General features: G+C 39.5%; 1 protein-coding gene and 1 long non-coding RNA gene across 7 annotated transcripts in view; both read right to left on the bottom strand.

Moving 5' to 3' along the window:
* Positions 1-25,735, bottom strand: part of LOC122817269 — a 109,448-nt gene extending 83,713 nt beyond the window's left edge. Inside the window, exon 1 of one of the 3 annotated variants that reach the window (XR_006367186.1) lies at positions 25,539-25,735. This is a non-coding gene — a long non-coding RNA (uncharacterized LOC122817269). Of the gene's footprint in view, positions 1-24,646; positions 24,754-25,152; positions 25,284-25,538 lie in introns of those variants that run through there. The other 2 variants (XR_006367187.1, XR_006367188.1) reach the window with 2 other exon arrangements.
* Positions 1-27,513, bottom strand: part of RSAD1 (radical S-adenosyl methionine domain containing 1) — a 2,083,664-nt gene that overhangs the window by 1,498,523 nt on the left and 557,628 nt on the right. The gene's annotated exons all lie outside the window — the stretch shown is intronic.

Consider the following 27,513-nt stretch of genomic DNA (forward strand, 5'->3'; position numbering starts at 1 on the left):
AGGACTGCAGGTTAATTAATAAGGGTGCACCACAGGTTAAGGAGGGAAGTAGATAAGATACTGCTAAGGCTTGTTTTGTTGATGAGGAGAGAAATTTATTGTGCCTATAAAGTAACCCAAGTTTTTTATGAGTTTTTGAGACATTGGATTGGATATGTAAATTGAATTTTAGATTGTAGTCTATTATGACTCCTAACAGTTTGGCACTAGCTACAAGTTCAATTTTTATTGAGTTCAGTGACAGAATGTTAAAGTCTTGTCTATTAATACCAGTGTTCTTCTTAGGGGTAAACAAAATATATTTAGTTTTTGGGGGTTTAAGGAGAGATGATTTCTGTGGAGCCAGGATTCAATAGTGGAGAAGGCTGTTTGGGTCATTTGTTGTAGAATATTGGGATTAGGTGTGGAGCAGACTATGGTTGAGACATCTGCATACTGGACTAGGGAGGTATGTGGTATAGTTTGGTGTAGGTTATTTATGACTATGTTAAATAGAAGGGGACCTAAGATTGATCCTTGTGGGACACATGTAGGGTTATGGAGGTAGGGAGAGAGAGAGCGCTGCCATTTGACAGCATGTTGCCTATCTGAGAGATAGCTTCTAAACCAGTTAGGAGACTAAGAAGAAAGAGCTATGGAAGAGAGTTGAGTGAGAAGGATAGTGTGGGATATAGTGTCAAATGCTTTAGATAGATCTAGAAAGAGAGCAGATGCAATAAAGCCAGAGTCTGCAACATACCTCCCTCTCATACTGAATTTACTCTCTCCCCTATCTCTACTTCCTGCATAAAGAAACTACAACCTGTTCCTACACCCCTCATCTGTACCCTTCAAAAACTCAAACCATCTAACCCCTCTGCTGACCCATTACCTGCTAAATATCTGCAAATATCTGCAAATAGCAGCTAAAGTTATTGTCTACCCTATTTCGATCCTAAAAAATAGAACCATAACAGAAGGTACCATCCCATCCATCTGGAAAATCTCCCATATAATCCCCCTAAATAAAGGTGGCAACTCAACAGAACTTTCTAACTTCTGTCCAATTGCCCTACTCTCTCCCTTAGCTAAACTTATGAAAAAATGTACTCACCATCAATTGTTAGACCATCTTCTCCAAAATAGATTATTAGCCAACTCTCAGCATGGCTTTAGACCTTTCCATAGCACCACTACTGCCCTCCTATCATTTTCTGACCACATTAACAAAAAACATAACAATAACACCCTGTCTTCTGCAATCTATTGATCTCTCAAAAGCATTTGATATGGTCAACCATCAGCTACTGTTGAATATTCTTAAGTCCCTCCACTTGATACTCAATCACTACAGTGGTTCAAGTCCTACTTAGATAATAGGCAACAGGCAGTGCTTTGGGATAACAGTCTATCCACCCTCCTTACTGTCACCCTTGGTGTACCCCAAGGATCTATATTAGGCCCTCTTTTATTCTCAATTTTTATTAATGATCTAACTATAAATATCCCCAATCTACATGCATACAATATGCAGACGACTCCACATTAATATGCTCAGCTACTGGTCCAACTGAACTGCAGTCCCTCACCCAAAATGTCTTTGAGCTAGTTGAAGTATGTTTTTACAGCATTGCTACCTCCTTAACCCCAAAAAGACTAAACTACTGCTCTTTACTCCTACACAAAAGTCCACCCCAATTGACTTCATTATCAAATCTAATAATGGCACAGTCATATCTCCTGACACTACCACCAAACTCTTAAGAGTAACTATTGACCACAACCTTAACTATGATACTCATATCAACACCACAATAAAATCAGTTAACAGAAAACTAGTCTCCCTCTATAATATTAAACCCTTCCTTACTCTCATAGCTAGAACTACTATTGCCCACACCCACCTTATCTCAACACGCTTCTATGCCTCTCCTATATACACTAATCTATCTAAAAGCAACCTCAACAAGCTGGCAATCGCCTACAATAACATTGCCAGATTTGCTACTGGCTCCCTTTTAGAACCCACCACTGCCAAAATCTGAAACAACTGGGTTGGCTGGAACTGCATAATCTAATTCTATTCCGCCAACTTATTATTGCCCATAAAACCCTTCATCATCCATGTAACACACCAGTTCTCATGAGTCTAATCAGCCCATATAAAAATCTCACAAACCTATGCTCAGAAAATAAACTACTGGTATCTAGACAAAAAACTAACAATAAAGCAAGAGATTCCCTTTTCTCTAACACTGTGGGAAAAAGTTGGAACCTACTTCCTGGTGAACTCGCATCTCTTTCTTCAACTGCACTAGTCAAAAAGAAACTCAAAAAAATACCATACAACCCACTGGCTAAGTCCTTGTATTAACCCAGACTAAGATTTATTTTTCTGTTACCCTAGGATAAAGCACTAAATACTACCCACTTCATAGCCACTTTAAGACCACTACCTTCTAGGTTAGACTAATTGTACCCAGGAAGGACTTTATGAACATGTCACTGCCTTATAGATGAGTCACTGCCCTTAACTAATTCTCCCTACCTAGTAAATAAATATCTGTTCTCCTGTGCCGTATCTACAACTTTGATTTGGGAATCTCTCACATCCTTCTGAATACTCTTTTATTCTATTATTGTTTGGTCCAAAGGAAAAAAGAAATTCTATTTTGTTTTACTTTGATCTATCATGATTGCTAAGTTACCATGTAAACAACTGTTTTGTCTAACAAGTGAACCGTAACTGAAGTTGCAATGTTCTGTTTGTTTTTGTTTTTATGTGGAGCTTTTCTCCCCAGGCCTGTACTGAAAATGGATATATATCCAGTTAGACTAGCCCGGTCAACAAATGTAAAATAAAATAAAATTGTTAATGGTGTCTTAAAAAGATATTAGGGCAATAGAAGTACTGTGCCTGGGACAGAATCCATGTTGGGTTGGGGAGAGAATGTTGTTGTTAAGCAGATAGTTAACTAATTGTCTTTGGATGCATTTTTTGAGAATTTTAATATGGGGGGGTAGAAGAGCAATAGGTCGGAAGTTGGAAATATCAGAGGAGGGGCCACCTTTATGGAGGGGAAGGATAATGGCTTTTTTCCATTGAGAGGGAACATATGATTCATTGATTGAGCTATTGATTAGAATGCTGTTACGATAGGCTACTGCATCAGCAGCGATCTTAAGGAATGTGGCAGGAATATTGTCAGCTGAGTTGGAGCAGGGTTTTAGATTTAACAAGAGTTTCTTTATGCAGGAAGTAGGGATAGGGGAGAGAGTAAATTCAGTATGAGAGGGAGGTATGTTACAGCTTTGTACTGATGTGCTAGGGGTGGAATATTGTGAAGTAGATGAGAAGAGGAGGAGGACTTAGGGTGATGGTTACTTAGTAGAGGAGAGGAAAATGAGGTGGTAAGATTAGCTATAGTATCAATAAAATATGAATTAAATTTAGAGGCAATATGGTCAGGTGACATGTTAGGATAAGGACAAGGATTGTGTTTTGTGCCTGGGTTAAGGAGATTATTGATGGAAGACCAGAAGAGTTTGGGGTTAGTTTTCCTGTTTAATTGTAAGTTCCAGAAGTACTGTTGTTTGTCTTTGTGAATAAGTTTTTTAGTAAGGTTATGAAGTTGTTTGTATTGGATAAGGTTGGAGGGATTGTCAGAATTGAGTCAATGCTTCCAGACTTTGTCCCTAGCTTTCATAATTTCTCTGGTAGATTTAGATAGCCAAGGAGCATGATTGGTTTTAATTCTAATAGATCTAGTAGGTGCTAAGCTATGGAGAATGCTTAGAAATGAGTTATTGAAGTGAAGAAGGGTGTCATCTAGTGACAAGGTTTTAAGACAGTTCCAGCTGTAACTTTTTAGGATGGTATTGAATTTATGAGGACATAATTTAAATAAATTGTGCGTAACCTTAATATTATGGGCTTTTGAAAGAGATGCACAGTTGCAAATGGTATATGCTGGGAGATGATTACTAAAATAATTTGCTATACTTTAGCTAGATTTAGTTTTTTGACCTCTGCTGCAGAGGTCATCAAAAATGTGATGAAAAGAGGTAAGCTGATACAGGGAATCTCTCTGATTTTTTAGCCTTCCTTCTATAAATTTTCCAAAGGATTTTCTGCTCCTTCATCCGGTTTTGGCAAGAAACATAACAAAACAGTCTCACTAAAATGCAGGTAAGTAGATGTTTAAAAAACAGTGACAGGGAGATTCCAAAAGCAAAGCAGCCCCCCCCCCCCCACACACACACACAGAGGAGAGGACAGTTAAATACGTCAGAATGACTATGTAAGAGACCTTGACTTGCCACCCACCCTGACAATCTCTTACCCCTTCCAGAAAGTATGAATCTCCATTTATCTCTTTGTAAACATATTGTTTCAGACAAAAGTTCTGAGACCGATTCATTAGTTACCAATGGAAGTGGGAAGAAATACCTTCTTTTTATGGAATTATTCCACATCCATCGGACTAATCCCAACTGTTCCCTCCTGTTATACTTCTCAACTGTTCAGATTTTCTCACAATGTTCAGATTTTTGCCTCATATTTTTAGCCTGTTCCTCAAAATTTGTAGTTTTCTGGCAAATCACTGAGGATTTAAATCACTAAATAAAGTTATACATTTGAGTTTCAGATGTCATACCCTTTAGAACACACATGCTAACACAAATTAAGTTACTCTAACACTTTTATAAGTTTATTAAAACAGTATTTAAACTGTGTCCCTGTTTTTGGGCCTTTGTCCCCCATTATTTTAAGCTTTGTCCAAATTTCTTGTGCTAAGAGGTTGAGAGCTATGCCTCCTGTCCTACAGCACAAGTTTTTTCAGGCGGTAATAGAAACAGTTCCTCCTTCCCAGTTAGGAAGAGGTTTTTATTTCAGAATATTTCTGGTGCTAAGAAAGAAAATGTTTGGAGACCAGTTCTGGACCTTCCTTTCTTAAATCAGTTTATGATAGTGCCCAAGTTCAAAATGCTTTCACTTCACAACCTTTTAGCCCTTCTGCCACATTTAATTGTTTAGGTAACCTTAGATTTAAAAGACACTTATCATCACATTCCTATATCCATACTTCAGACGTTTCTTAAGGTTTTATGTGTATGAATCACATTATCAGTTTTCTGCCTTACCCTTTGGACTATCCACTGTTCCCAGAATGTTCACAAAGTGCCTAGCTCCAGTTACAGCCCATTGCAGACCACAAGGCATCCACATTCTTCTACATTTAGTCAACTTGCTTATCTTTATGCAGTCTTTTTCAAATTGCCAAGAATCTCCTGGGATTCAAAAGCTTTGTGTGTAGCACAAACCAAAAAAGACAGAAAACCACCGGAAGATAAAATCGAATATTTAATGGTTAAGGACTTTCATTTTATGAAATACAAAAACTTCTTCAGAACAAAGTAATACAACTAACATTCTGTTTAAATTCCTATACTTCTTATACTAACCAATGTTGGTGTATTCATTTAAAGCAACAACACATTTAATTAAGCACCAGCACCTGCAGTGTTAAAATACCAAAATAAATACATACATAAAACTATATTGTGCAGGCATAAAATACAACCAGAGATAAGTTATATCAAAAACTAAAAAGTGTGTGTTATATAATCCCCTACTTCATCTTGCAGCTCTCAGTTTCAAAACTGGTACGACTGAGACATTAATACCAGGTGGGGGCATAGCCCTTAATTTAAGTTGCCGAAACAGCTCCCTGTAGTCAAGCCTCATAACTCCTAATAGTCGTCTAGGTGTAAGTCTATCATAACTTATCAAGTGAAGAAAGGACTTTATTACATGATTTAAGGAAAGATAAGTCAATTAAGGTTATGAAACCTGACAAAGATAGGGGAGTGGTTATATCGGACTTACTATATTAACAAGATGTTCAATATTTTACACAACAATTCCACCTATTCCATCAGTTCTAGGAATGAGGTGAATATAGCATTCAGAGAGACAGACTTACACCTATAAGACCATATGATTTAGGGGTTATTTGCACCTGAAATATTTAATTTTCTCACCATTTCTTCACACAAAATACCAACTATAATTTGGTATTACGAAAATACATAGAGATGTAATCAACCTCCCCTTTAAGACCTACAGTTGCAGAACAGGGTTCAAAAACATGCCCATTAGTTGTTTTTGCCAGCTGAATGCTTAAATATGTATATTTCCAATTCTCCTGCTTATTAAAAGATTCTTGGGATTTTTAAGTAGACTGGAGAAGAACTTTGGGAAGAAAACTAGGCTTTTTAACGATTCATGTTAAAGATATTTACACAAGTGTTCCTAAAACTGATGGGATGCAATTCTTTCATGAGCATCTTTTACAATGTAAGTTTCTTCATGGGGGAGACATTAATCTTGTTATGGATTTTATGGAACTCATTTTGGACAACAACTATATCTATTATTAAGGAGAAATATTTAAACAGCAGAGGTGTAGCAATGGGAGTGTTGTGTGACCCCATTTATGCGAATTTAGTTTTAACTAATTGAGAATTCAGTTATGTTTTCTGATTATATCTTTACCAATTTTGTAAAATCTATTTATTCTTCCTTGACAACACCTTTATTTGATGGAATGATCCTGAAGAAGTGGTTAAAAGATTTTATCCCTGTCCTTAATTAGACTATTAATTTCCCAAGTCTCACACATCAGTTTAATAAGAAAGAGTTTACTTTTTGGACACTCACATCTCCATTTCTGATGAGGGGTTTAAATCGAATGTTTATAGAAAACCTACCATCAGTAATGCGTACCTACATTTTACCAATTTTCATCCACTGAAGTGTTAAAAAATGTTTGATAAAAGGTCAGTGTATCAGGCTAGCATGCCTGATTTCAAACAAGAAAAATTTCACTCAAGAAATTCACAAACTCAAGGACATGTTTATTGAGAGGGGTTACTTGAAGAAACTTACTGAAGAAGTAATTCAAGATACTGTAGGAAAACTGGGCACCCAATATAAACCTGTTTTAAGTAATGGAGATTTTAACACCCACATTCACCACATCCCGACACCAAAAAGGGCACATGAAAGGGCATTAGTTATCCAACACAACACTGGCTCATAAATTGTTAAAAAGATGGTATTTAGGAATTGAAGCATTTTAAGAAGAAACCATTCCATTGCCTCTGTTTTGGGTGATATACCTTACTTAGTTTATAAAACATCCAAAAATTTGAAAGGGATGTTGAAAAATAACACACAGACACATCCACTCAAAGACAACAAAGTTAAGTGAATTAGGAAATGCAGTCATTGTAAATATTACCCATATTTTTATAAGGGAGGTTGTGTAAGGGAAGGGCAAGACCAAGATACTTTACTCAAACTTCAGGATGGAAATTGTTTAAGTTTAAGTAAAGCTGTAGTGTGTGTAGCAAAATGTTCTACTTCCCCAGGTTGCTATACTGGGAAATCTGAGACAAATTTCAAGAAAAGAATATACAACCATATTTGTGACAATTCTATGAAATGTGTTAATAATCACCTTTTTAAACATAGTAAGATGTGTTGGGTTTGACAAATTTCAGTTTGGCATAATAGAAAAAATTAACTTGTGCCCCAGAGGAGGTGATCGGGAGAAAAGGCTTGACTACAGGGAACTATTTTGGCAACTAAATGCTACAGTCCCACCTGGGTTTAATGAGAATGTCTCAATCCTACCAGTTTTGAAAATGAGAGCTGCAAGTTATAACAGGGGATTATATAACACACACTTTTTAGTTTTTGATAGAACATCATATTTTAACAGAAAAGCTTTATCTCCAATTCTGTTTTATGCCTACATAATGTAGTTTTATGTACGTATTTATTTTGGTACTTTGACACCACAGGTGTTGGCGCTTACGGCATAATTAAAGTTGTTGCTTTAAATGAGTACACCAACATGATTGGTTAGCATAGGAATTTAAACAGGATGTTGGTTGTATTACTTTGTTTTGAAGACGTTTTGTATTTTACAAAGCAATATTAAATATTCTATTTTATCTTTCAATGGTTTTCTGTCTGTTTTGGTTCACACTGCACACAAAACTTTTGGTTCTTAGATTGTTAGTGAGTGTGTACGCCCATTTTCACAAATTATCAGTTAATTTCTTGGGATTCCAGGAGAACATTTAAAGGTCTTTTTTGACATTATTACACAGGATTGTATTCCAGGGGTATCTGCTAGAGACCTCAGAGCTTTTCTTCCACAGGAAAAAATAGACCTGTTGTGATGATGTGAGGTAGTGCACCTATGCCAATGTAACATATAACAGCATATCTAGCTGGAGTTTTATAAAGAATTTTATGTCATTTGAATATCAAACTGATTTAGACAGATGCTTGTGTTAAAAATGTATTTAAGTTGCTTGTGTTAAAATATATTAACAGTGGGTCCTGCTGGATAGAAAAGAAATATATACATTTATATCACATTTGACTGTTGTAAGTGAAGACATGTATATATGTTAACAGAGGATGCTGGATGGGAAGGGGTTAAGCTCAGCCCAGCTTACCTTAAGAAAAATAGCCAGAAATTAAATGATTTGGTTTAGGCTATAAATATTTTATCTCACAGGCCTAAATGCAGCCAGAGACACAATGTCTGGGAAAGGGCTGGGCTCTTATTGTTCTTAGTGGTGAACTAAGTGCTACCCTGGGTGCCAGAGAATGACTGGTTAGTCTCTCTAGGAAGGATGAAAGGGTTGGAATTGTTTTACAGTCTCCAGATGTTAGAAGAAGCACTAGCAAAAAGCTAGATGTGTATTGTGACACATCTGTGCTAGATCCCAGTTCAGCTTCTAGTTTGGTGAGTAGTATGGGAACCACAGAATCAGGTGTTCAGATGTTGTGTCATTCTGCAGCCAGCACTGAAATTGTATTTAGATATTAGTGAGAGATGTAATAGTGCCACTCAGCACTCTGTTTTTTTGGGGGCAGGGGCCTGACGACAAAGACCACTCACCCACTTCACCTTGCCTTGCTTTTGTAAGCAACTTAACTAGGGGACAGTAATTCTTCAGACAGTTAGGAAAATAGTGAGATTAGCAAAAGGTATTGTTTTTCTGTATCTGTCTGAGTCTTTCCATCAGTGTCACTTTTTATATTTCCTGTGAATTGAAACTCTGGTGTTTATTGTAAATAGATATTCAGTATTTTCATGTTTACTGTTTTATTATTTAGTGTTAAATATATCTATACCTTTCTTTGTGGCTAGTCTTTTAGAAAACAGTTTAACCTTGGAGAGTCATTGCATTTATTTGGAGACACTGTGGCTTCATGCTCTTGAAAGTCTTGTTGCTTGGAAACATTACCATTTGTATAATTATTCATTTTACAAAGAGTAATTAGGTTACCTGGTAACAGCCTTAAAGTAGCTGGCTGGTGGCAGTGAATCTACCTTATAGTCTGGGTGGAAGTGGCACAGCTAGTAAATTTGTGCCAGCCTTTATTGTGTGTGTGTGTGTGTGTGTGTGTGTGTGTGTGTGTGTGTGTGTGTGTGTGTGTGTGTGTGAGAAAATCAAATCTCATAGAGTGCGTGTGTCACCTACTTGGAACAGGGACACAGAGCATTGGTTTCTGCAGAGAGAAAGGTGGAGCCTTATTTGGGGCCTGGAGAGGAAAACCCAGCCCCAGGATTGGAGTGTGCTCCCTGTGTGCTCTTGATGGAAATTGTGCTTGGTGCAGAGAGCTGCATCGGAAAATACTGTGTGTATCTATTTTTTCTAAGTGAATGTTCCCCACTGGTGTCAGTGGTGGGAATTGAGGCTCCTTGATTACTGGCCCAGAGGAGGGACATCACACCTATATTTAGATCTATTCCAGGGGTTTTCCACTCAGACTTTGGTCACTGGAAGGGAATACCTGAGGATTCTCAGTCTTGTGGCATCTATGATTTTCATAACACCTCTAGCAAGTCTCCACAACATGAGAAAGACAATAATATCTAATGTCTCTATGGTCATAGCATCAATACCCATTATCTTTTCAGATTCCACTTCTGGGATTTGTGAAAAGAGAAATTACTTAATGGAGTCATCAAATATTCCTGACTCCAGGTCTCCTCTTCTCCCCTCCTTCTCCAAAGAAGCCATTTACAACAGATACCTTGGACTTAGCTTGCGGAGCAGTGTCTATGGGTTTAAAAGTGCGGGGTATCTGGGACAACAAAGACACAAGCACATTAACATAAAGGAGGTGTTAGCTTTTGTCAAGGCACTCAACTCTCTGAATCACATTTAGTCCCCAGGGCCATGTCAAGTTGTTACAGACAGCATCATAATGATGCCATACATAAACAAGCAAGGGGAAACCAGATTTCACCTCTATGCAGCCATGCTGGCATTTGATATAGCTTTACAGCACAATATCACTCTACAGGCATCCTATGTTCTATCAGAGCAAAATTATGTGGCAGACAAGATGAACAGGAGAAAGGCAGCCCTTCACAAACTGAAACTAAATCAAGGGGCTTCCAAGATTTGCTCCATCTGTGGGGCGTTCCTCAAAGTGATATTTTTGCCTCCTCTTTGAACAATCAACTGGCAAAATTCTGCTCCATGACTCAATGAAAGGCCTGGAAGACTGATGCCATTTCTTTTCTTTGGACAGAAATGTTCCTGTACGCTTTTCTACCCATTCCACTGACATCCATGGTATATCTAAAAATTCTGAAGGAATCCTGCAAGATCTTTGTGGTGACTCCCTTCTGGCCCAGGCAAGTGTGCTTCTCCCTTCTTTTGGGATTGGCTAGAGGCAATTACAACATGCTTCCTCACAGACTGCATCTACTCACACAAGAACAAGAGTGTTTGATACATTCCAACCCTATGCAACTTCAACTGACTGCTGTATGATAGGTCTTAATACCTTTAAGACATCTATTTACTGAGGATGTGCAGCAGGTTCTAACGGAGGCAAGAAAGCCTGCTACTAGAAAATGATGGTGCCAACAACATAACTAGCACCCATTCAGGGCTAGTGTTTTTCTAGTTTTACAATATTTATGTGAGTTACTTTCCTGCTGCCTCTATCAAGGTTCATTTGTTAACCATTTCATCATGTATGCCCATGGATCCTCCTCTTTCAATGCATTCCCATGTCAGAATGTTTTTGAAAGGGATTTTGCATATGAGATTTCCAAGAAAAATAACAGCTCCTCCTTGTGATCTTAACTTTGTGTTAGAGAAGCTGACACTTGCTCCCTTTCAACCAGCTCATCTGGCTTACTTGAGGTTCTTAACATGGAAAACAGTTTTACTGATTGCCCTGACCTCTGAAAGAAGAGTATCTAAGTTGCAAACTCTTATGGTGGGTCAACTTTCTCTCATTTTCCACAGAGAGAGGCTTTCCTTGAGAATTAATCCTGAGTTTACATTAAGCCAAACAATCCATCTCCCTGTGTTCTTCCCTGAATCACAAAATGAGGAAGAAATTATACTTCATACCGTGTGATTTCCTCAGACAACTCAGGTACTACCTTGAAAGACAAAATCTTTCAGAATTTCTGATCTGTTTATTTACGTGAAGTAAGAAGGGGCAACCTGTGCCAAAGCAGACTATTTCCAAATGGTTGTCTCGGGCTATTACCCTTTGTTATTCCAACTACAACAAAATATTCCAAGCATGGTTAAGGTACATTCTACTAGGGGAATGGCTTCATCTATAACTTCCTGGAAAGGGTTGGACTCTAGAAGTATTCCATTAGCAGCAACTTGGCCTCCCATACATACTTCTAAAAAGCACTACAAACTAGTTTCCTTCTCCAGGTCTAAGTCAGGCTTTGCTAGGTCCATTCTCCAGGGGCTCCTGGACCCTTCTCCTTTCACCTCCTAGTTGTCTAAGCTATGATAATCTACCAATATAGCTTTGTCTAATGCAGCAGTGATCAATATGAAGAACACAATACAGCTGAGCAAGTAAGCTTGCTATAACAGCAGATTTTCAAATGATCACTGCTGCAGTAGCCACTACCTCCACCCCCTTGTTTTTTTTTTTTTTGTGCGCTTTTTATGTCAGGGTGTGCACATTTGTTTTTGCTGTTGGTGGCAATGTCCTATGAGGGCTTAGCCTCCCTCTGTCAGTTAGCATGAAAGCTCTTAAGGGCTTGGCACCCAAACCTGTCTTTTTTAGACAGCTCAACTTTTGAAGCTGGCTGGCTGTTATATCCTGTGCAGAATATAACCCATATAGCTCAGGCTACTGCAGCAGTGATCACTCAAACATTTACAGTTATGGTTTATTTTACTTTCCACTGCCTGGAACCACTTGCCAAACTCAGGCCACCAGTAACATTATCAAGAAATAAACCACTTACAAAAGCATGATGATAGGTCTTTTCATTTACGTGGTTTATCACCTTGCCAGAAAAGTCTAGTACATATACATACATATATGGTCTTGTACATAGTAGTGTATTTCCCATTGCTTGTCATATTTCTGCATTCCAAATTACAAAAATGTGACAGTACAATAGTGCATAAATGTCAGGCAAACTAAAAAAAAAAAAAATAAATAAATAAAGAGTCGTGCAGATACATGAGGGTTGCCAGTTGGATTAGTAGTACATTTTTAAAAAATGTCCATGTACGCAATGAAAAAACAGTCTACAAAAGGAAAATGTGGTGGAGATACTTGATGTTTGTGGGTTGGATTAGTAACAAATTAAAAATAAAACTGCTAATGTGCACAGAGCAAATCAGAGCAGCCTAAGAAAGAAAGAATAGTGCAGATACCCGAGTCGCAAATCTTAAAAAACAAAAAGATACCTATGTGCATATTGCAGTTTGTTACCTATCCCTTTCTCCCAACCCACTTCGAATAAACAAAAGGCTATTCAGTTCTTACAATGTCACTGGTTTCAGTAGGCACCACCCACCAGTGAATATGGCATGTGTGAAAGGCATTCTTAGCTAACCGCAGACAACAGCTAGTGAAGGTATATCATCTGCAAGTGCTCCAACATAATGTAAGCACTTACAGAACTTGGAAGTTATTTCTAGTTGTCTTCAGGGCAAATTTTATGACCAGTTTTCAGAGGTGAACTGCTTCCAAATGTTACCAGACTCTACACACTAGATAATTAAAAGGAGTGTCTTGCCCACCACCTCTGCAATTTTTTCCACAGCTGGGGTTTGAATAAAGGGCAGCGAAGTAGTTTGCCATGGGGAATAGAGGGTGCTACTACAAGCTACAGCAATATACTCAGGAGTATCCCATCTTATCCATCAGTAGATGGTATGTACAAGAAGAACAGACAACTGCATTTGAGGACAGCAGAAGGAAATGATGGAGGGCGCACATGCTGAAGAAGAGATTGCATTAAATGATGTACCTGAAAGGAATCCCCATCTCAAATGCTACAGACAGACAAACAATAGTGCTTGCTGAAGTTATAAACTAAAAATCAAATTACCATGGTTCAGGTATCTACATTGGAAGCATTTACGGACCAACCTGTGGAAACAGATGTGTTCCTAGTGGAATGGCCCTTACCTTGGCTCAGATTGGTTGCAAGACAGTTGAAATTACAGCAGTTACCTCACTATGTTAAAAAGGCTGAAGTGGTCTGCTCATGTTAGTCCTGGTCATAGAGCCAAACAGCTGTTCCAGTTCCATTCCTGATCATATAAAGTTCTCTGTTGGGTAAGCTGCTGGAATTCCAGAAAGTCAGTCCTCCTCCTAATGGATTTTAGCATAACTTCATGCAGCAGAGGTGATTCCAGTATGGCCATATCCAGTTCTGTGACTAGGTCACTACTAATGAGGACAAAGACAGTACTGGGAATGTGATGTATCTGGACATTATCAAAACCTTTTAACGTTGCATGCCCCTGAAGGTGAGTAGAGAAATTGTAAGGCAAGGAGATGGGTCCCAAATCACTGACGTAGATTGCAAAATGCAATCTGACAAGAGCCAGAGCATGGTTGTTGGAGATAAACTGAACTTGTGGGCCATTTTAAGCCTAGGCAATTTCACTTAAGGGTGAGAATCAAACCCTGCACCTTGTGTTTGTTAAGTAGACACCTTAACCACTACACCAACCCCTACTTAAGACAGTGGTTCCCAAACTTTTTTGATTCTCGGCTCCCTTGCTGAATCCAGGTTTACCCAAGCCCCCTCCCCCCGCGGCGTGCATAAAGTGCATATTAATGTAGTTACTACTGACACCAGTCAGCTCCTTATCAGTTATTTTAAGGCCCTTAACAAAGGGTATCCAATCTTACTGTGTAATGTTACTATTACTACAAATGGTAGTTTGACCAAGAGTAAGGCTATTAGGAGTGCTCACACAGTGTCACCAAATAAAAATGCAAGTACTCTCAAAACTTAAATATCTCTACAAAGATCAGCCACAACGAAAGGTTTAAATATATTTAATAAATAAAATAACAAGACAATACTAAATATGTATTCACAGTGACATCAGAGTTCAAAGCTACAGGAAATATTTAAAACACTGCAGAACAGTCTCGAATAAAGAAAAATACAAAAACTATGCTTTAACAATCTGAGACCTAGAATGTCCAATTCCATCCTTAGAGGGATCAAGGTCCATGAAATGTGTGACTTGTTAAGTTTTATGGACTAAATACCTGGCAATATTATAACACAGAATCATTCAGTATTTTCTGCCATGTTATACATTTTGTGTGATTTTCTTTGTAAGAATTTAGTTTAGTTTCAAGGATGTGTTGCAAAAACAGAAAGCAGCAGTTTCAAGTTACCATACAGCGACATTATCATATCACTCTTGATATAAATCAGCACATAAACAGAGTACCACTGGACTGTAGAACAGTACTATTGCTATGCAATGCCAGGAACTTCTCTCCTAGGCCTCTCTTGAAAATGGGCTCTACCCAGTAGTGCAAACCTGATTAACAAAATGTAAATAAATAAAATAACTGCACACACAACATAACATATACCCAGCATGGCTTGCACCACAATCATAGCACAACCACAGCCCTACTGTCCTTCCCTAATACTATTTACAAACAGAGAAATCAAAACAAACTTGTATCCACGATCTTCCTTTTCCTTTGCAAAGTGTTTGATATTATCTTCCATCTAAAAATAGTACATACTCTTCACTCACTGGGTTTCAGGGCTACTTCACTCAGTTGCTTCACCAGCTACCTCCACAGCCACTCACAAGCCTTTTCTACCTACTTACTAGTACCTACTAAGTTTCATTCTTGGACCTTTATTATTTAATGATTTCATTAATTATCTTGCTTCTGCAACAGTAATCAATACACAGATGATGCTACTCTAATCTGCTAATCATACTCCCTATCCTCACTACAAACCATCATTCACTTATAAAAACTCTCACTTGCAACTATTCCTAAACCTTAATAAAACTAAAATAATGCTCTTTACTCCTAGATCCTACACACACACACACACACACACACACACACACACACACACACACACACACACACACACACACATACACACACACACACACACACACACACACACACACACACACACACACACACACACACACACACACACACACACACACTTCTATGAAAGTTTCTTTACCTGCATGGAGTCTTCATTCTTTCTGGCCGTACCCACTGCAGGTCCGATTCTTGTTCCATGAACATAATCAGTTCATTGCTGTTCCCGCTCACATTTGAGCGGCCATGCCCAGCTGGAAATGCGTGAGCTCCTTGCTCAATTCCGACAGGCTGGTAGCCCTGATGGAGCTGATGTAATAGCGCATGTGATGTTGCCAGCTCAATCAGTGTGAAAATTAAAAAAAAAAAAAAGAAAAAAATTGTAAATAAAGGGTATTAGTTTGCGGAACCCCTGTGAGGAAGCCGTGGCTCCCCAGGGCACCACACACTTTAGGAACCCCCTGCCTTAAGAGACAAATCAGTGAAAAGTGGGGTATTATGGGGTTCACCCTTGGACATGTCACATTTGCTATATGTGTGTCACACATAATATGGTTTCCCTACATTCTTTAGAGTTATGCTTTTCCAAATAGTGTAACTTAAAAATCATTAATCACACAACACATATATGCATATATATTTTTTTTAAGGAGCAAGTCCCCATGCACTATCCCATGTGGGGAAAAAAGCTCCCCACACTCCCCTAAATTATATATACCAGCTTCCACAGTCACAGTACAGTAGAGGAAAGTTAACAAAAATGTGCACCTCTGTGGTTAAGGGAACTGCAAGAGTAAAATTTCAGTAAGAAGTCTGATCACAAATGCTACAAAAAATAAAGAGTATGCACATACAGCACTCTGTTTGGAGACCAAAATGAAGTTATATGCTGAAGATGAAAAGATAGCTATAGTTACAGATGAAGCACCATTTCGCAAAGATACTGCAAGCTCCTAACATTGTGGACAGACAGGTCTCAGCTACGGTTTAATGTAAAAACTGCAAGCTTATATATTTCAGATGGGAAAACTACTGGAAAACACAATCTTGGTGGTATGACCATAAGAATAAAAGGGAAGAGTATCTGAGCGTCATAATCACTCCTAAGCTGTCACTTTGGTGGTGGAGAGGGATAAAGCCCTAACTATGACCCAGGAGACCTGTGTTCAGTTAGTGGCTCAGGAGTTTGACAGAGTTGGTAGGGAGGATAGGATAGGATGTTCCTATCCTGGGATGGAGAGTGCATGCTGACATCTCTCTAGTGGATTTCTAGTGAAAGCTGGAACTCAGGTTAGAAGTCAGGTTGGGGGGCAGGATAACAGCTTACTGCACATTCCTTAGGGCTTGAGGAGCATGCTCTAGTTTCTCTATGCCTTGCCAGTTGTAGCTTGGTACTAGGCATACACGGCAGTGGTTATAAGGCAGTAAAAAAATCCCAGACCCTGAAAATGATGGAAGCACTCCCAGTGCTGTTCCCATGCCTCCACTGAGTGAAGAAAAATAATGCTAAAGTTCAGCCCTCAGACAGAAGGCAGACAGACTTATTGAGCAGGGAGAACTGGAAGTGAAAGGGATACTGTATTAAAAATAAAAAATCACTCCTGAGCTGAATGACTGTATATAATGTGAAAAGACAGTGATCCAGGCCAGTCTGATGCTGGGGTGCAGAGCATGGGACATGGACTTTAGAGATACTGAGGTCATCTTTTATCTGTGCACAGATAAGGCCAGATCTGGACTAGTGTTTGTACTATGGCCAGTTATGGGGCCATAAAGAGCAAAGGAAATTGCATTAACAGTGTGCAAAACTTTGTTAACAACAATGGTGAAAATGTAGTAGATGGTTTATGAGGAGAGACCTAAGGCAGCTGAGAATGTCTACATCACAAGACAAAGGGTGAATTATGACTTGCATGTAGTACACTGTTTAAGGACAACCAAAAAGGCTGAAAGGGGTAGAGCAGCACAGGAAAGAGGATCTGGGTAGCAGCTGGAGGGGGGAGCCTTTCAAAACAGGAATGACGAAATAGCACCTCATGAAGACAATGGCATTTGATGCAGCACAATAGTGTACATCAAAGGGGTTCAGAGATGCTTGAGAGGAAGCATGGAAAAAGATAAACAAGAGTCTGGAGCTAGCTAGGGGGGTCTACATGACTTTTAGCTATATTACATGGATGAACTGTCTACATTCAGCTGATATCCCTCAATGATTGCATGGGCTTTATTCTAAGTAATATCCCAAGATTAGGGAGTGCCCAGTTTATTTGTGCACATCTAGTAAACAAAAACAAAAAACTTTCAAATATTTACCTTAAGGGAAGTGGATGGACTGATTAGTGAAGCATTTCAGGACTGGCATGTGGGCCCATCTTTACTCATCCTTATGGAAAACCACACGTCTGAAGTATTACTTGACAGAGTTAGAGCTACCAGCATATGGTGTCTTTCAAGCAAGAACATAGGTCTAAAAGGAGACTGGCTTAAAAGGAGCCTTAATGAAACACTGCAAAATAAATTTATCAAGATGGAGGAACATGACACTTAGGGGAAAGGTGCAGATGAAGGACAGCCTTTATCGCCTGTCTATCCATTTGTACTGTTAACAAGCACTGGAAATGTAGCTTGAAAATCTTTCAGCACTTCATAGTTAGCCTCAGTAGAGACTTCCATTAGCTTGAAAATCTTTCAGCACTTCATAGTTAGCCTCAGTAGAGACTTCCATTTGGGCAGCATCTATTCTCAAGAGTTTAGATGTGAAAGACTTCCTGGAACAGCTGCATCCCCGCCCCCATAAAAAGAAGGTCCGTGACTGCAGTCATCACTTTTAGTTCAAAGCTACGGGCTGGTGACTATCTGGTAGAAGTCAAGTTTCAGTGGCATCTGGGACTGATGGACTCTGTCCATTCACCACAGCACACATACCTAAGAAGCCCTGTATAAGGGGCCAATCCCTGATCATGAGCCCCAAGAGTAACTTCACATGAGCTTTTAAAGAATCCAAATTATTTTGAGCATTAGGTCTGAGGAAATGTAATAAGCTTACAGAAGTAGACAGCTTCCTGTTATGAGGCTGTATACTCCCAAAGAACTTGAAGGATGTGGACAATAGCAGTTTATAAAACTTTTATTTGCCAAGACTGAAAGGCATACTCAAGGAACTTGAGTAGAAGGAGACAAGTATGATTTTCATCACTTTTTCCTCCCTCTTGGAAGAGGCTAAAACAAACCAGTCATCCTCACAAGAGAAAACCAGAATCCTTGTCCTGCCCCACTGGTATGGGGGTAGCACCTAATTTTCAAGCAGCAATATGAGCAATGAAGGAGTCTGCAGAAGATGGAAGACTTGTTCCTGCAACGGCCAACTGAAGTCCCTCACCTTAACTAATTAATTCTTCACACTTCTGTCAGATGTGGAGTACTTTGAAAAAACATGTAGAACAGGCAGTGTTGTTCACTGGGTGGGTTCCTGGGATAAGTCTATTGAAAGTCTATGGACAAGTATTGAGCGTGCTGTAAGCTCATTGCTACAAGACCATGCTCCACTAATTTTGAAAACTTTGAGCACAAATTTTAGACACACTACTTACATAATTGTACCTCCATTACCATACTACCATCATTGCATTATTCTTTCCTAAAAGGTAATTCTGCATAGTTACTATGAATTCATTCTGAGTTATGGCATATGTAGTGTAGGCTGCGCCCATACTTTTTGGTCTCTCATTCCTCCATCCCATATCCTCAGATGACCCATTTATTCCTCCATAGCTGATGGCATCTCATTCCTCCACCCCCTATATCCCCAAATGACTCATTTATTAATCCATAGCTGATGACATTGGAAGACTTCAGGAAGGACAGGAAAGCATCAGTCAATATTGCAGTGGGTGTTATAATTTTGTTTTCTGATGGTTCGAAGAATGTGTTTTTAGACATGGTGAAGACTTCCAGACACACATTTTTACTCTGCTGGAGTGCACGCACTCTTTGTCATGGCTCATGCCTCCAAATCCCTGTATGATGGAATAATCCTGCAGCATGACTTCAACTTCTTTCCATGGGAATGGGCAAGCTACATACCTCTCAACTTCTTAGTACAAGAAATCTGGACAAAGCTCAAAGTAATGTGGGGACAAAGGCCCAAAAATAGGGACAGATTTTTAATATTACTCTTGTAAACTTAGAAAGTTGCTAGAATAACCAGAGTTGTGTTAGCATGCACATTCTGAAAGATATGAACATTTGAAACTCAAATATATGTCATTATTTAGTGACATGAGTCATCAGTGATTCACCAGAAAAACACACATTTTATGAGAAACAGGCCATAAATATGAGGCAAAATCTGGATAGCTGATACATATGGCAAGCTACATTACAAGACAAAGGGTGAATTATGACCTGCATGTAGCACAACGGAAGGGGGTAGAGCAGAAGAGAAAGGAGAATCTGGGTAGCAGCTGAAGGGGAAAATCTTTCAAAACAGGAATGAGGAAACACCACCTCATCAAGACAGTGATACTTAATGCAACACAATAGAAAGTTGTTAGAATAACTGGATTTATGTTAGCAGCATTTTCTGAAGAATATGAATTCTGAAACTCCTTCCCCTTCCCCTTATATCTAGGGAACAGGTCATCACTGCTCACTCAAAGGCAAAAATACTCGATAACATCCCAGGCTGCATCCTGCATGAACTTAGGCAGGAACTTGCAGCACCATTAGGCACCATATTCAACCAAAGACTGAGTACCGGCTTCATCCCAGCTGAGTGGAGGACAGCCATTTTCATCCCTTTGCACAAAGGTGGAGCGTCCACCGATCTGGGAAATTATAGGCCCATCAGCCTAACTAGCCTGATCTGCAAGGCCATGAAATGGATTATAATGGACCTCATTAACAAGGACATTGGCAACTTCCAAACACTTGATCCCACACAGTTTGGCTTCATCAAGGGGAGGTCATGTCTGCTAAATTTGGTCGACTTCTTTAAGACAGTCACCAAAGCCATGGACAAGGGGAAGACAGTGCACACCTCTTACCTTGACTTGGCCAAAGCCTTCAACACTATTCCCCCACTTGGGCATGATATACAAACTCTCTCAACTAGGCATCAATCTGTATGTTACCAGATGGGTAGCTAATTGGCTCACTGATAGAACCCACCTAGTCAAAATACGGGAAGCCACCTCAAGCAGTAGACCCGTAATGAGCGGCATACTCCAGGGTTCAGTCTTGGGCTCTCTGTTATTTGGGATACACTTTTCTGAGTTACAGGCCAAAACCAGTGGGCTATGGCTAACCGAGTTTGCAGATGACTACAAGGTGGGTAATGTCATCAATTCCCCTAGTGATGTGGACATCCTCCAAGAGGGTCTCACCCAAACAAATGACTGGTGTCAGAAACATGACCTCAAGCTGAATACCAAAAAATGCATCATCACCCCCTTTGGGGAGAGTGACATCCACAGAAATTATCACATTAATAATAATGTCCTAAGCACCCAATCAGTTGTGAGGGATTTGGGCACCCAGGTTGAGAGGAACCTGACTTCTGACCACCATGTTGCTTCCATTGTAAGGAAAGCTTTCTACATGGCCCACCTTATAAGTAAGGGTATCTCATTCAGGGACAAGGAGATCATAACATCTCTATATTCTTCCCTTATAAGTCCCATTATTGAGTACAATGCCCCATTCTGCATGTACCTCGTAAAGCACATGCAGTAGCTGGAAAGACCAGAGAGATTCCTCACCAGGAGAATCCAAGGCCTCAAAAGTCTACCATACACAGATAGGTTAAAAGCCCTATCCAGCCCTATCCCTCTCCCTCTACTCAGTTTCATACAGACTACTTAGAGGTGATCTCTGTCTGTCATACAAGGCGATCTCGGACCAGGCCTTCATGGGACTATTGCATATCTGCAAGTCAAGCTCCACTTGAGTAACCTGCATGCGTGGCCTCAACCTCATCTGTGAGTTCAATAGGACATGTTGGCGGGAAGGATTTGTGCCCCAGAGACTCCCCCCATCTGTGGAATAGACTCCCTCTCCAAGTCAAGCAGAGTAACTCTTTACACCATTTTAAGCGCAATCTGGATAACTGGATGGGAAACAAAAAATACATCACTGGGATTCCACCCGTGTCCCTGCTGAACAGGGGAATGGGGTGCTGACTTGTCTAAACATGGGCTAAACTCTTGGCTAGACTTATAAGGGCCTCAGGACCAATAGCCTAGCAACTTTCTATGATCCTATTATTTAATGACTTCAGTCCACGGTGATTTGCCAGAAAACCACAAATTTTATCAGGAACAGGCCATAAAAATGAGGCAAAAATCTGGACATTCTGCAAAAATCTGTACAGTTGAGATCTATGGCAAGCTATTATTGGGCTTTCAGACTCATCTCTCCTCAGTAATCACCTCCAGTACCCAGTGTGCTAACATAATATGGGTCATCTGTGGCAAACAGCTGGCATTTTTCTTACAATTCTGAAAACTGTAAGTGCATTAGACATAATCTTTTAGAAAGCTAGCCATGAAAGTTCATCCCCCCATGACACAAACATTCTACAAGAGGGTCTGACACAAACATTCTACAAGAGGGTCTAACACAAACAAATGACTGGTGCTAAAGTTACGGATTAAAACTCAGTGCTAAGTAAAGGATAATAGCATACATGTCAACCTCTTAATGTAATAAATCTGAACAAAGCCTAAACTAATGGGGGGACAAAGGCCGAAAAATAGGGACCGATTTGAAATATTGCTCTTATAAAGTTGCTAGATTAACAAGATTTGTGTTAGTATGTAGTTTCTGAAGGTTATGAAATCTGAAACTCAAGTGCATGTCATTATTTATTGACTTCAATCCTCAGTGATTTGCCAGAAACCACAAATTTTATGATGGATAGACCAAAAATATGAGGCACAAATCTGGACAGTTGAGAGCTATGGATTATAGTGCCTTTTGGGAAAACTGCTACCCAGTCTAATTACTACATCAAAAAGGCACCCCTAAGAGTTGGCCCAGTAGTCAGGGATCTGGGAACACAAATAGTAATCTAGCCTTTGACCAACATGTGGCCAAGATAGTAAGAATATCATTCAATGTCACACACTTTATAAGTAAGGGCATGGTATCCTCATCCAAGGAAGTCACAAAGTCACTTTATCTGGCCCTTATCAGAATCATCATTGAGTATAATACTCCCTTTGGCATGTACCTGATCAGACATATGCAACAGTTGGAACACCCACAAAAGTTCCTTAGCAGGAGAATCCAGGATATAAACATATTGTCCTATACATCTCCCCTTAAAGCCCTGTCTCCTACAGATTAGATCTGTGTCTGACATACAAAGCATCCTCAAATCTGGCTCTGAGGGACTTTTTGCACATCTGTAAAACAAACGGCATCAGAACCACTAGATCCAAGGATTTAAATTTTGCCTGTGACATAAATAAAACATGCTGAAGAGACAGATGTGTCTCAGTGGATTCCCATGCTCTGGAACATGCTCCCCATTCATGTGAAGCAGAGTCCACCCCTAACCCTATTTAAGTGTAACCTTGGCCAATGGATGGGAGGGAAATCAGAAATTCACCCCAGGTCTGGCCTTCATGTCTCTGATAGACAGAGGCAGACCGTAATGTCCAAACTAACATACCACCCCACATAATCTCTAAAAACTTCATAACTAACATACCCACCTCCTAATAAATGCCCATGGTAAATTGGGACAACATTGGGTTGGGTTGCATGGTTAGGCTTATAAAGGTCTGGGTGGTATATACCTACAAAATATGTTAGTCACAGTACAGTTCTGCTCCCATAAAAGGCAATTTTCCACAGCAGATACACAGTGCACTTCTTTCAGTGGAAACGGGCCGTGTCTCACATGTAACACGGGGGTCTGAAAATCTGGTGCTTTATTATTGATAATCAACCAAGCTTGAATGTGCAATCAATCTGGTAGACATTCACCAGCCAGTGGACTTCTTCCACTGACCTCTTGGTTGTATTCTTAAAGTGTAGGAAACTCTGTAAAAAAAAGTGTTACTGCATCAGTTAAAGATGTTTACTCAGCATCAAATCATTTAACCAGAATTTGTCCCCCCCCCCCCACACACACACACACTGTCTGAAACAACACACCAAATGAAACTCTGTCTCATATGCTGCAGTAGCACTGCATTAAGACCTGTCTATTCCAAGCTTTACTCACATGCCTCTGACCTTTAGGGTGGGCATAGTTTAAATGAAATATGGCACTACGGAACACTGCTGGGCACATATATGTACAATATCTTATAAATACTTCCCATACCTAAGAGAAAACAAACCTTATCCAATGTAAAAATATCCTCATGTACAAAGAGAACAACACTGCTGTTCTTACTGAAGACCCAAACAAAGCTGTCACAACTGTTCCCCTACTGTATGATTGATTTTATGTACATATACTCTATAACGTCCATTTGTACAAAATGTTTTTGTAACTGTAACTTGCACATCATCCATACAAATTATTGTTTTTTCCACTGTACTTTTTTTGTACTCAGGTCATGACAGAAAAGGGTCAGCAGACCCACTCACCAAACTGGTAAACAAATACTATACAAAACTGAAAGCCAAACAAAAGGCACTATACAGCAGATTCCATGGAAATACTGAGCTTTTTTTCTTTAATAAACATCAGACAAAATAACTGCAAAACATTAATGGCCCTATTACACTACCAGGTAACTGCTTTCCTAACTAGTATCATCATTTAATTCATGTACTAATGCATGCACTGATTACATATTACATACGACTTATGTTCTTCATGTATGTTTGATACTAGATACACCACATCACAATGACTCTAGGTAAAACCTGTATAATGTACATCCCTGTATTTACTGTTGCTTGTGCATGTGTTAGTCAAAACATAAAATGTGCATAAAACTGCACTAGCCATGACTTACAGACAGCACCCAGTGCTAAGTTACAAGTATCGCCTCTTGGTGAAATGCCTTAAGGCCAGAGACAGAACTCACAAACGAGCTGACAAAGTCACCCAGACAGCAGTAGACTGTTAATTACATTATTCATTTCTCGAGTAGGTGGGAAGGCATTTTCAGAGAGTGAGATATTCTGAGCTAAGAATATTCCCAGCTGTGGTATGAGATGTGAGAAGTAAGGGCAAAGAGTTTAACATATTAAATTCTATCCTACCCAGTCAACGTAGTGCACTGAAGGATAAAACACACCACACTGATATTGTGAAGATCTTCTTTTGAGCTGTTTGTCCTGTCTGCAGACATTATGAAAAAGCAACAAAATTACTCTACACAACCTTACACAGATGCTGATGGTGTGCTCTTAACAAGCCACAAGAACATGTAAATGAGTCTTGCATATGAAAGTTATACTGCTAGTTTAATTGTGTTGTAATACCACTGGTCAAAACAAGTCACATCATGGTGATGCATCACAGCATCAGCAAAACATGTTTTCGTGATTCATCCCAGTATGGCTCCTTTGTCAAACAAAACAAAACCAGTTAAGTAACAAAATGCTAGGCATGCGTCTCTGATTCATCCTAGTATACCTTCATTGTCATGCAAAACAAGTGAAGTAACAAACACGCTTTAAACCAGGAGACTGGGGTACAAAAACAGTAAAGTGGGGAGCCAAGGAGAAGGTGATTTACCCACTTCTCACTTGCTTATTTCACTCACCTGTCCCTCACTATATCATGCGTAGCTGAATCCCCCAAATAATGCCACACCCTGTGAAACATACTTTACTGCTTAAATAACATAGTTTGCTGATCGGACACGACAGCATATGTCAGCATCTGTAGACGAGTTCAGCTGTCTCACTTACGGAGACGCAACACTCTATCTAAGAATCACTGAAGTGCTAAACAATTAGATTATCCTGCCTCCTGTGTGGTGTCATATGAACAGCAGGTGAAGTAGCTAAAATATGCTACATGAATATGAGATATACTTCACTTAAGAAAATATTTATTTTAGATGCTGAACAATCAGTAGGTCTTATTTTTAAAATGTATTTATATGAACAGATTGCCTGTCTCACTTACAGATCTTGATAAACTCACCTTTCTGTTCTCCATTTGTGTTTGAGGTTCTTTTTTATCAGTGGAAAGCTCAGACAATATTTTACACAAACTACTTAGCATGAATCAGAGCAGCAAAACTAACACTAATTAACAAGTAATTAACTGAATAAGAACAATACGTAGCAGGTAAGTCCTTGCTGTAATGCAATTCTTCTCCACAGTTCCAGAGAACTGCAGTAAAACCATCTTGGTCCAGTGAGAGACAGAATTGCAAAGTGCTGTATTGGGAACAGTGGCAATATTACATCACTTTGTTGCCATTAGTAATTATGTGGGAGTGAGTAATGAACACCTTTCTTAAGCAGGAGGAGACACAAACACATTTGTTATTATAGTTGATATGCAAGAGCATCTAGCTACTTGCAGGTTCCTCAGTCGCTTCATGGTGTGTGATGGCTCTGCCCTTCCAGATAACTAGCCATTATGCAGTGCCATAACATGGAAGTTTTTTTTTCCTCCCATGAGTGTCCAAATATATTGCCATGTTCCCCAAGTTACAGCGCTTCCTCCAGTATGAACAAATGAGTGAATAATCAGCCCCAGATTACACAGCAAGCTCTTAACTACACAGAACAGGTGCACCCCTCAAAGTAACAGCAGCAGTAGTTTATTTTCAGTCATCAATTTCCAGTGTTCAAGCATTTTAATCTGCATATTATTAAGCCTGCACAGACCTGTACATTTTATATTATTTTATTTTTATTTAACATTTGTTATCTGGGGAAGTCCAACTAGGAACGAAGCCAATTTTCAGCGGAGCCCCGGGGAAAAATGCTCCAGATGCATGTCTTTGAACTATTCTCTGTACTACTGTCCTTTACATCACATTCATTTCACTAACCACTGAATAAATACTATCAGGGTCTCAGTAAGTCATTTAAAGCTGATAAGCCTCAATAAAAGCAGGCAGTTAAGTCTTGAGTGTCCCTCCCAACACTTGGAAAGCTGCAAGATCGTAAAGGATACCTAGAATGTTTTTTTTGTTTGCTTGTTTTTTTTTTTTTTTTTGCAATGGAATGGTAGGTAATTTACTTATCTTAATAAGGGTTATGAATCACAGTTACAGACAAACCTCTACCTTGGCTCATCTAAACAGCATGATATAATTACCTACCAACAAAGATACATTACTCCATGTCCTCTGTATGACACTTACCTGCCTTGGTAAGTACTTGAATAAAGGACAGAAAAAAGTAAAGTGACACCAAGCAGTTCTGTTGCTTACTCAGTCAACATTGAAGTACCAAAAAGGGGGTCACTTCTTATAGCATGTCTCCTCTTACTCTATGTAAATACTAGAAGCACTGGTGTACAGTGGGTGCCATTAAATATACAAGTACCACTGTTCTGCTTTGTGTTTTTCCCACACAGCTTGACTTTAAGGTAGGATGCAGGATGCCTTTCATACACTAAAAAAATTGCTCATTATTAGTAACGGTATAACAAGGACAGTGCTGCATTGTAACAATATCACAGGAGAGGGCACAACTCCATTTCAGGCTGTAGTGCTGCATTGTAACAGAACCACAGCAGGGACCACAACTCCATGTCAAGCTGTAGTGCTTCATTGTAACAATACCACAGGAGAGGGCACAGCTCCATGTCAAACTGTAGTGCTGCATTGTAACAATACCACAGGAGAGGGCACAGCTCCATGTCAGACTGTAGTGCTGCACTGTAGCAATACCACATGAGGGGGCACAGCTCCATGTCAGACTGTAGTGCTGCATTGTAGCAATACCACAGGAGAAGGCACAGCTCCATGTCAGACTGTAGTGCTGCATTGTAATAATACTACAGGAGAGGGCACAGCTCCATGTCAGGCTGTAGTGTTGCATTGTAACAATACCACAGGAGAGGGCACAGCTCCATGTCAGGCTGTAGTGCTATATTGTAACAGAACCACAGGAGGCAGCACAGCTCTACATCAGGCTGTAGTGCTGCATTGTAACAA

The sequence above is a fragment of the Protopterus annectens genome, chromosome 12.part0 (genome assembly GCF_019279795.1).
Source record: "Protopterus annectens isolate FY-2018-M chromosome 12.part0, PAN1.0, whole genome shotgun sequence".
Lineage (NCBI taxonomy): Eukaryota > Metazoa > Chordata > Ceratodontiformes > Protopteridae > Protopterus > Protopterus annectens.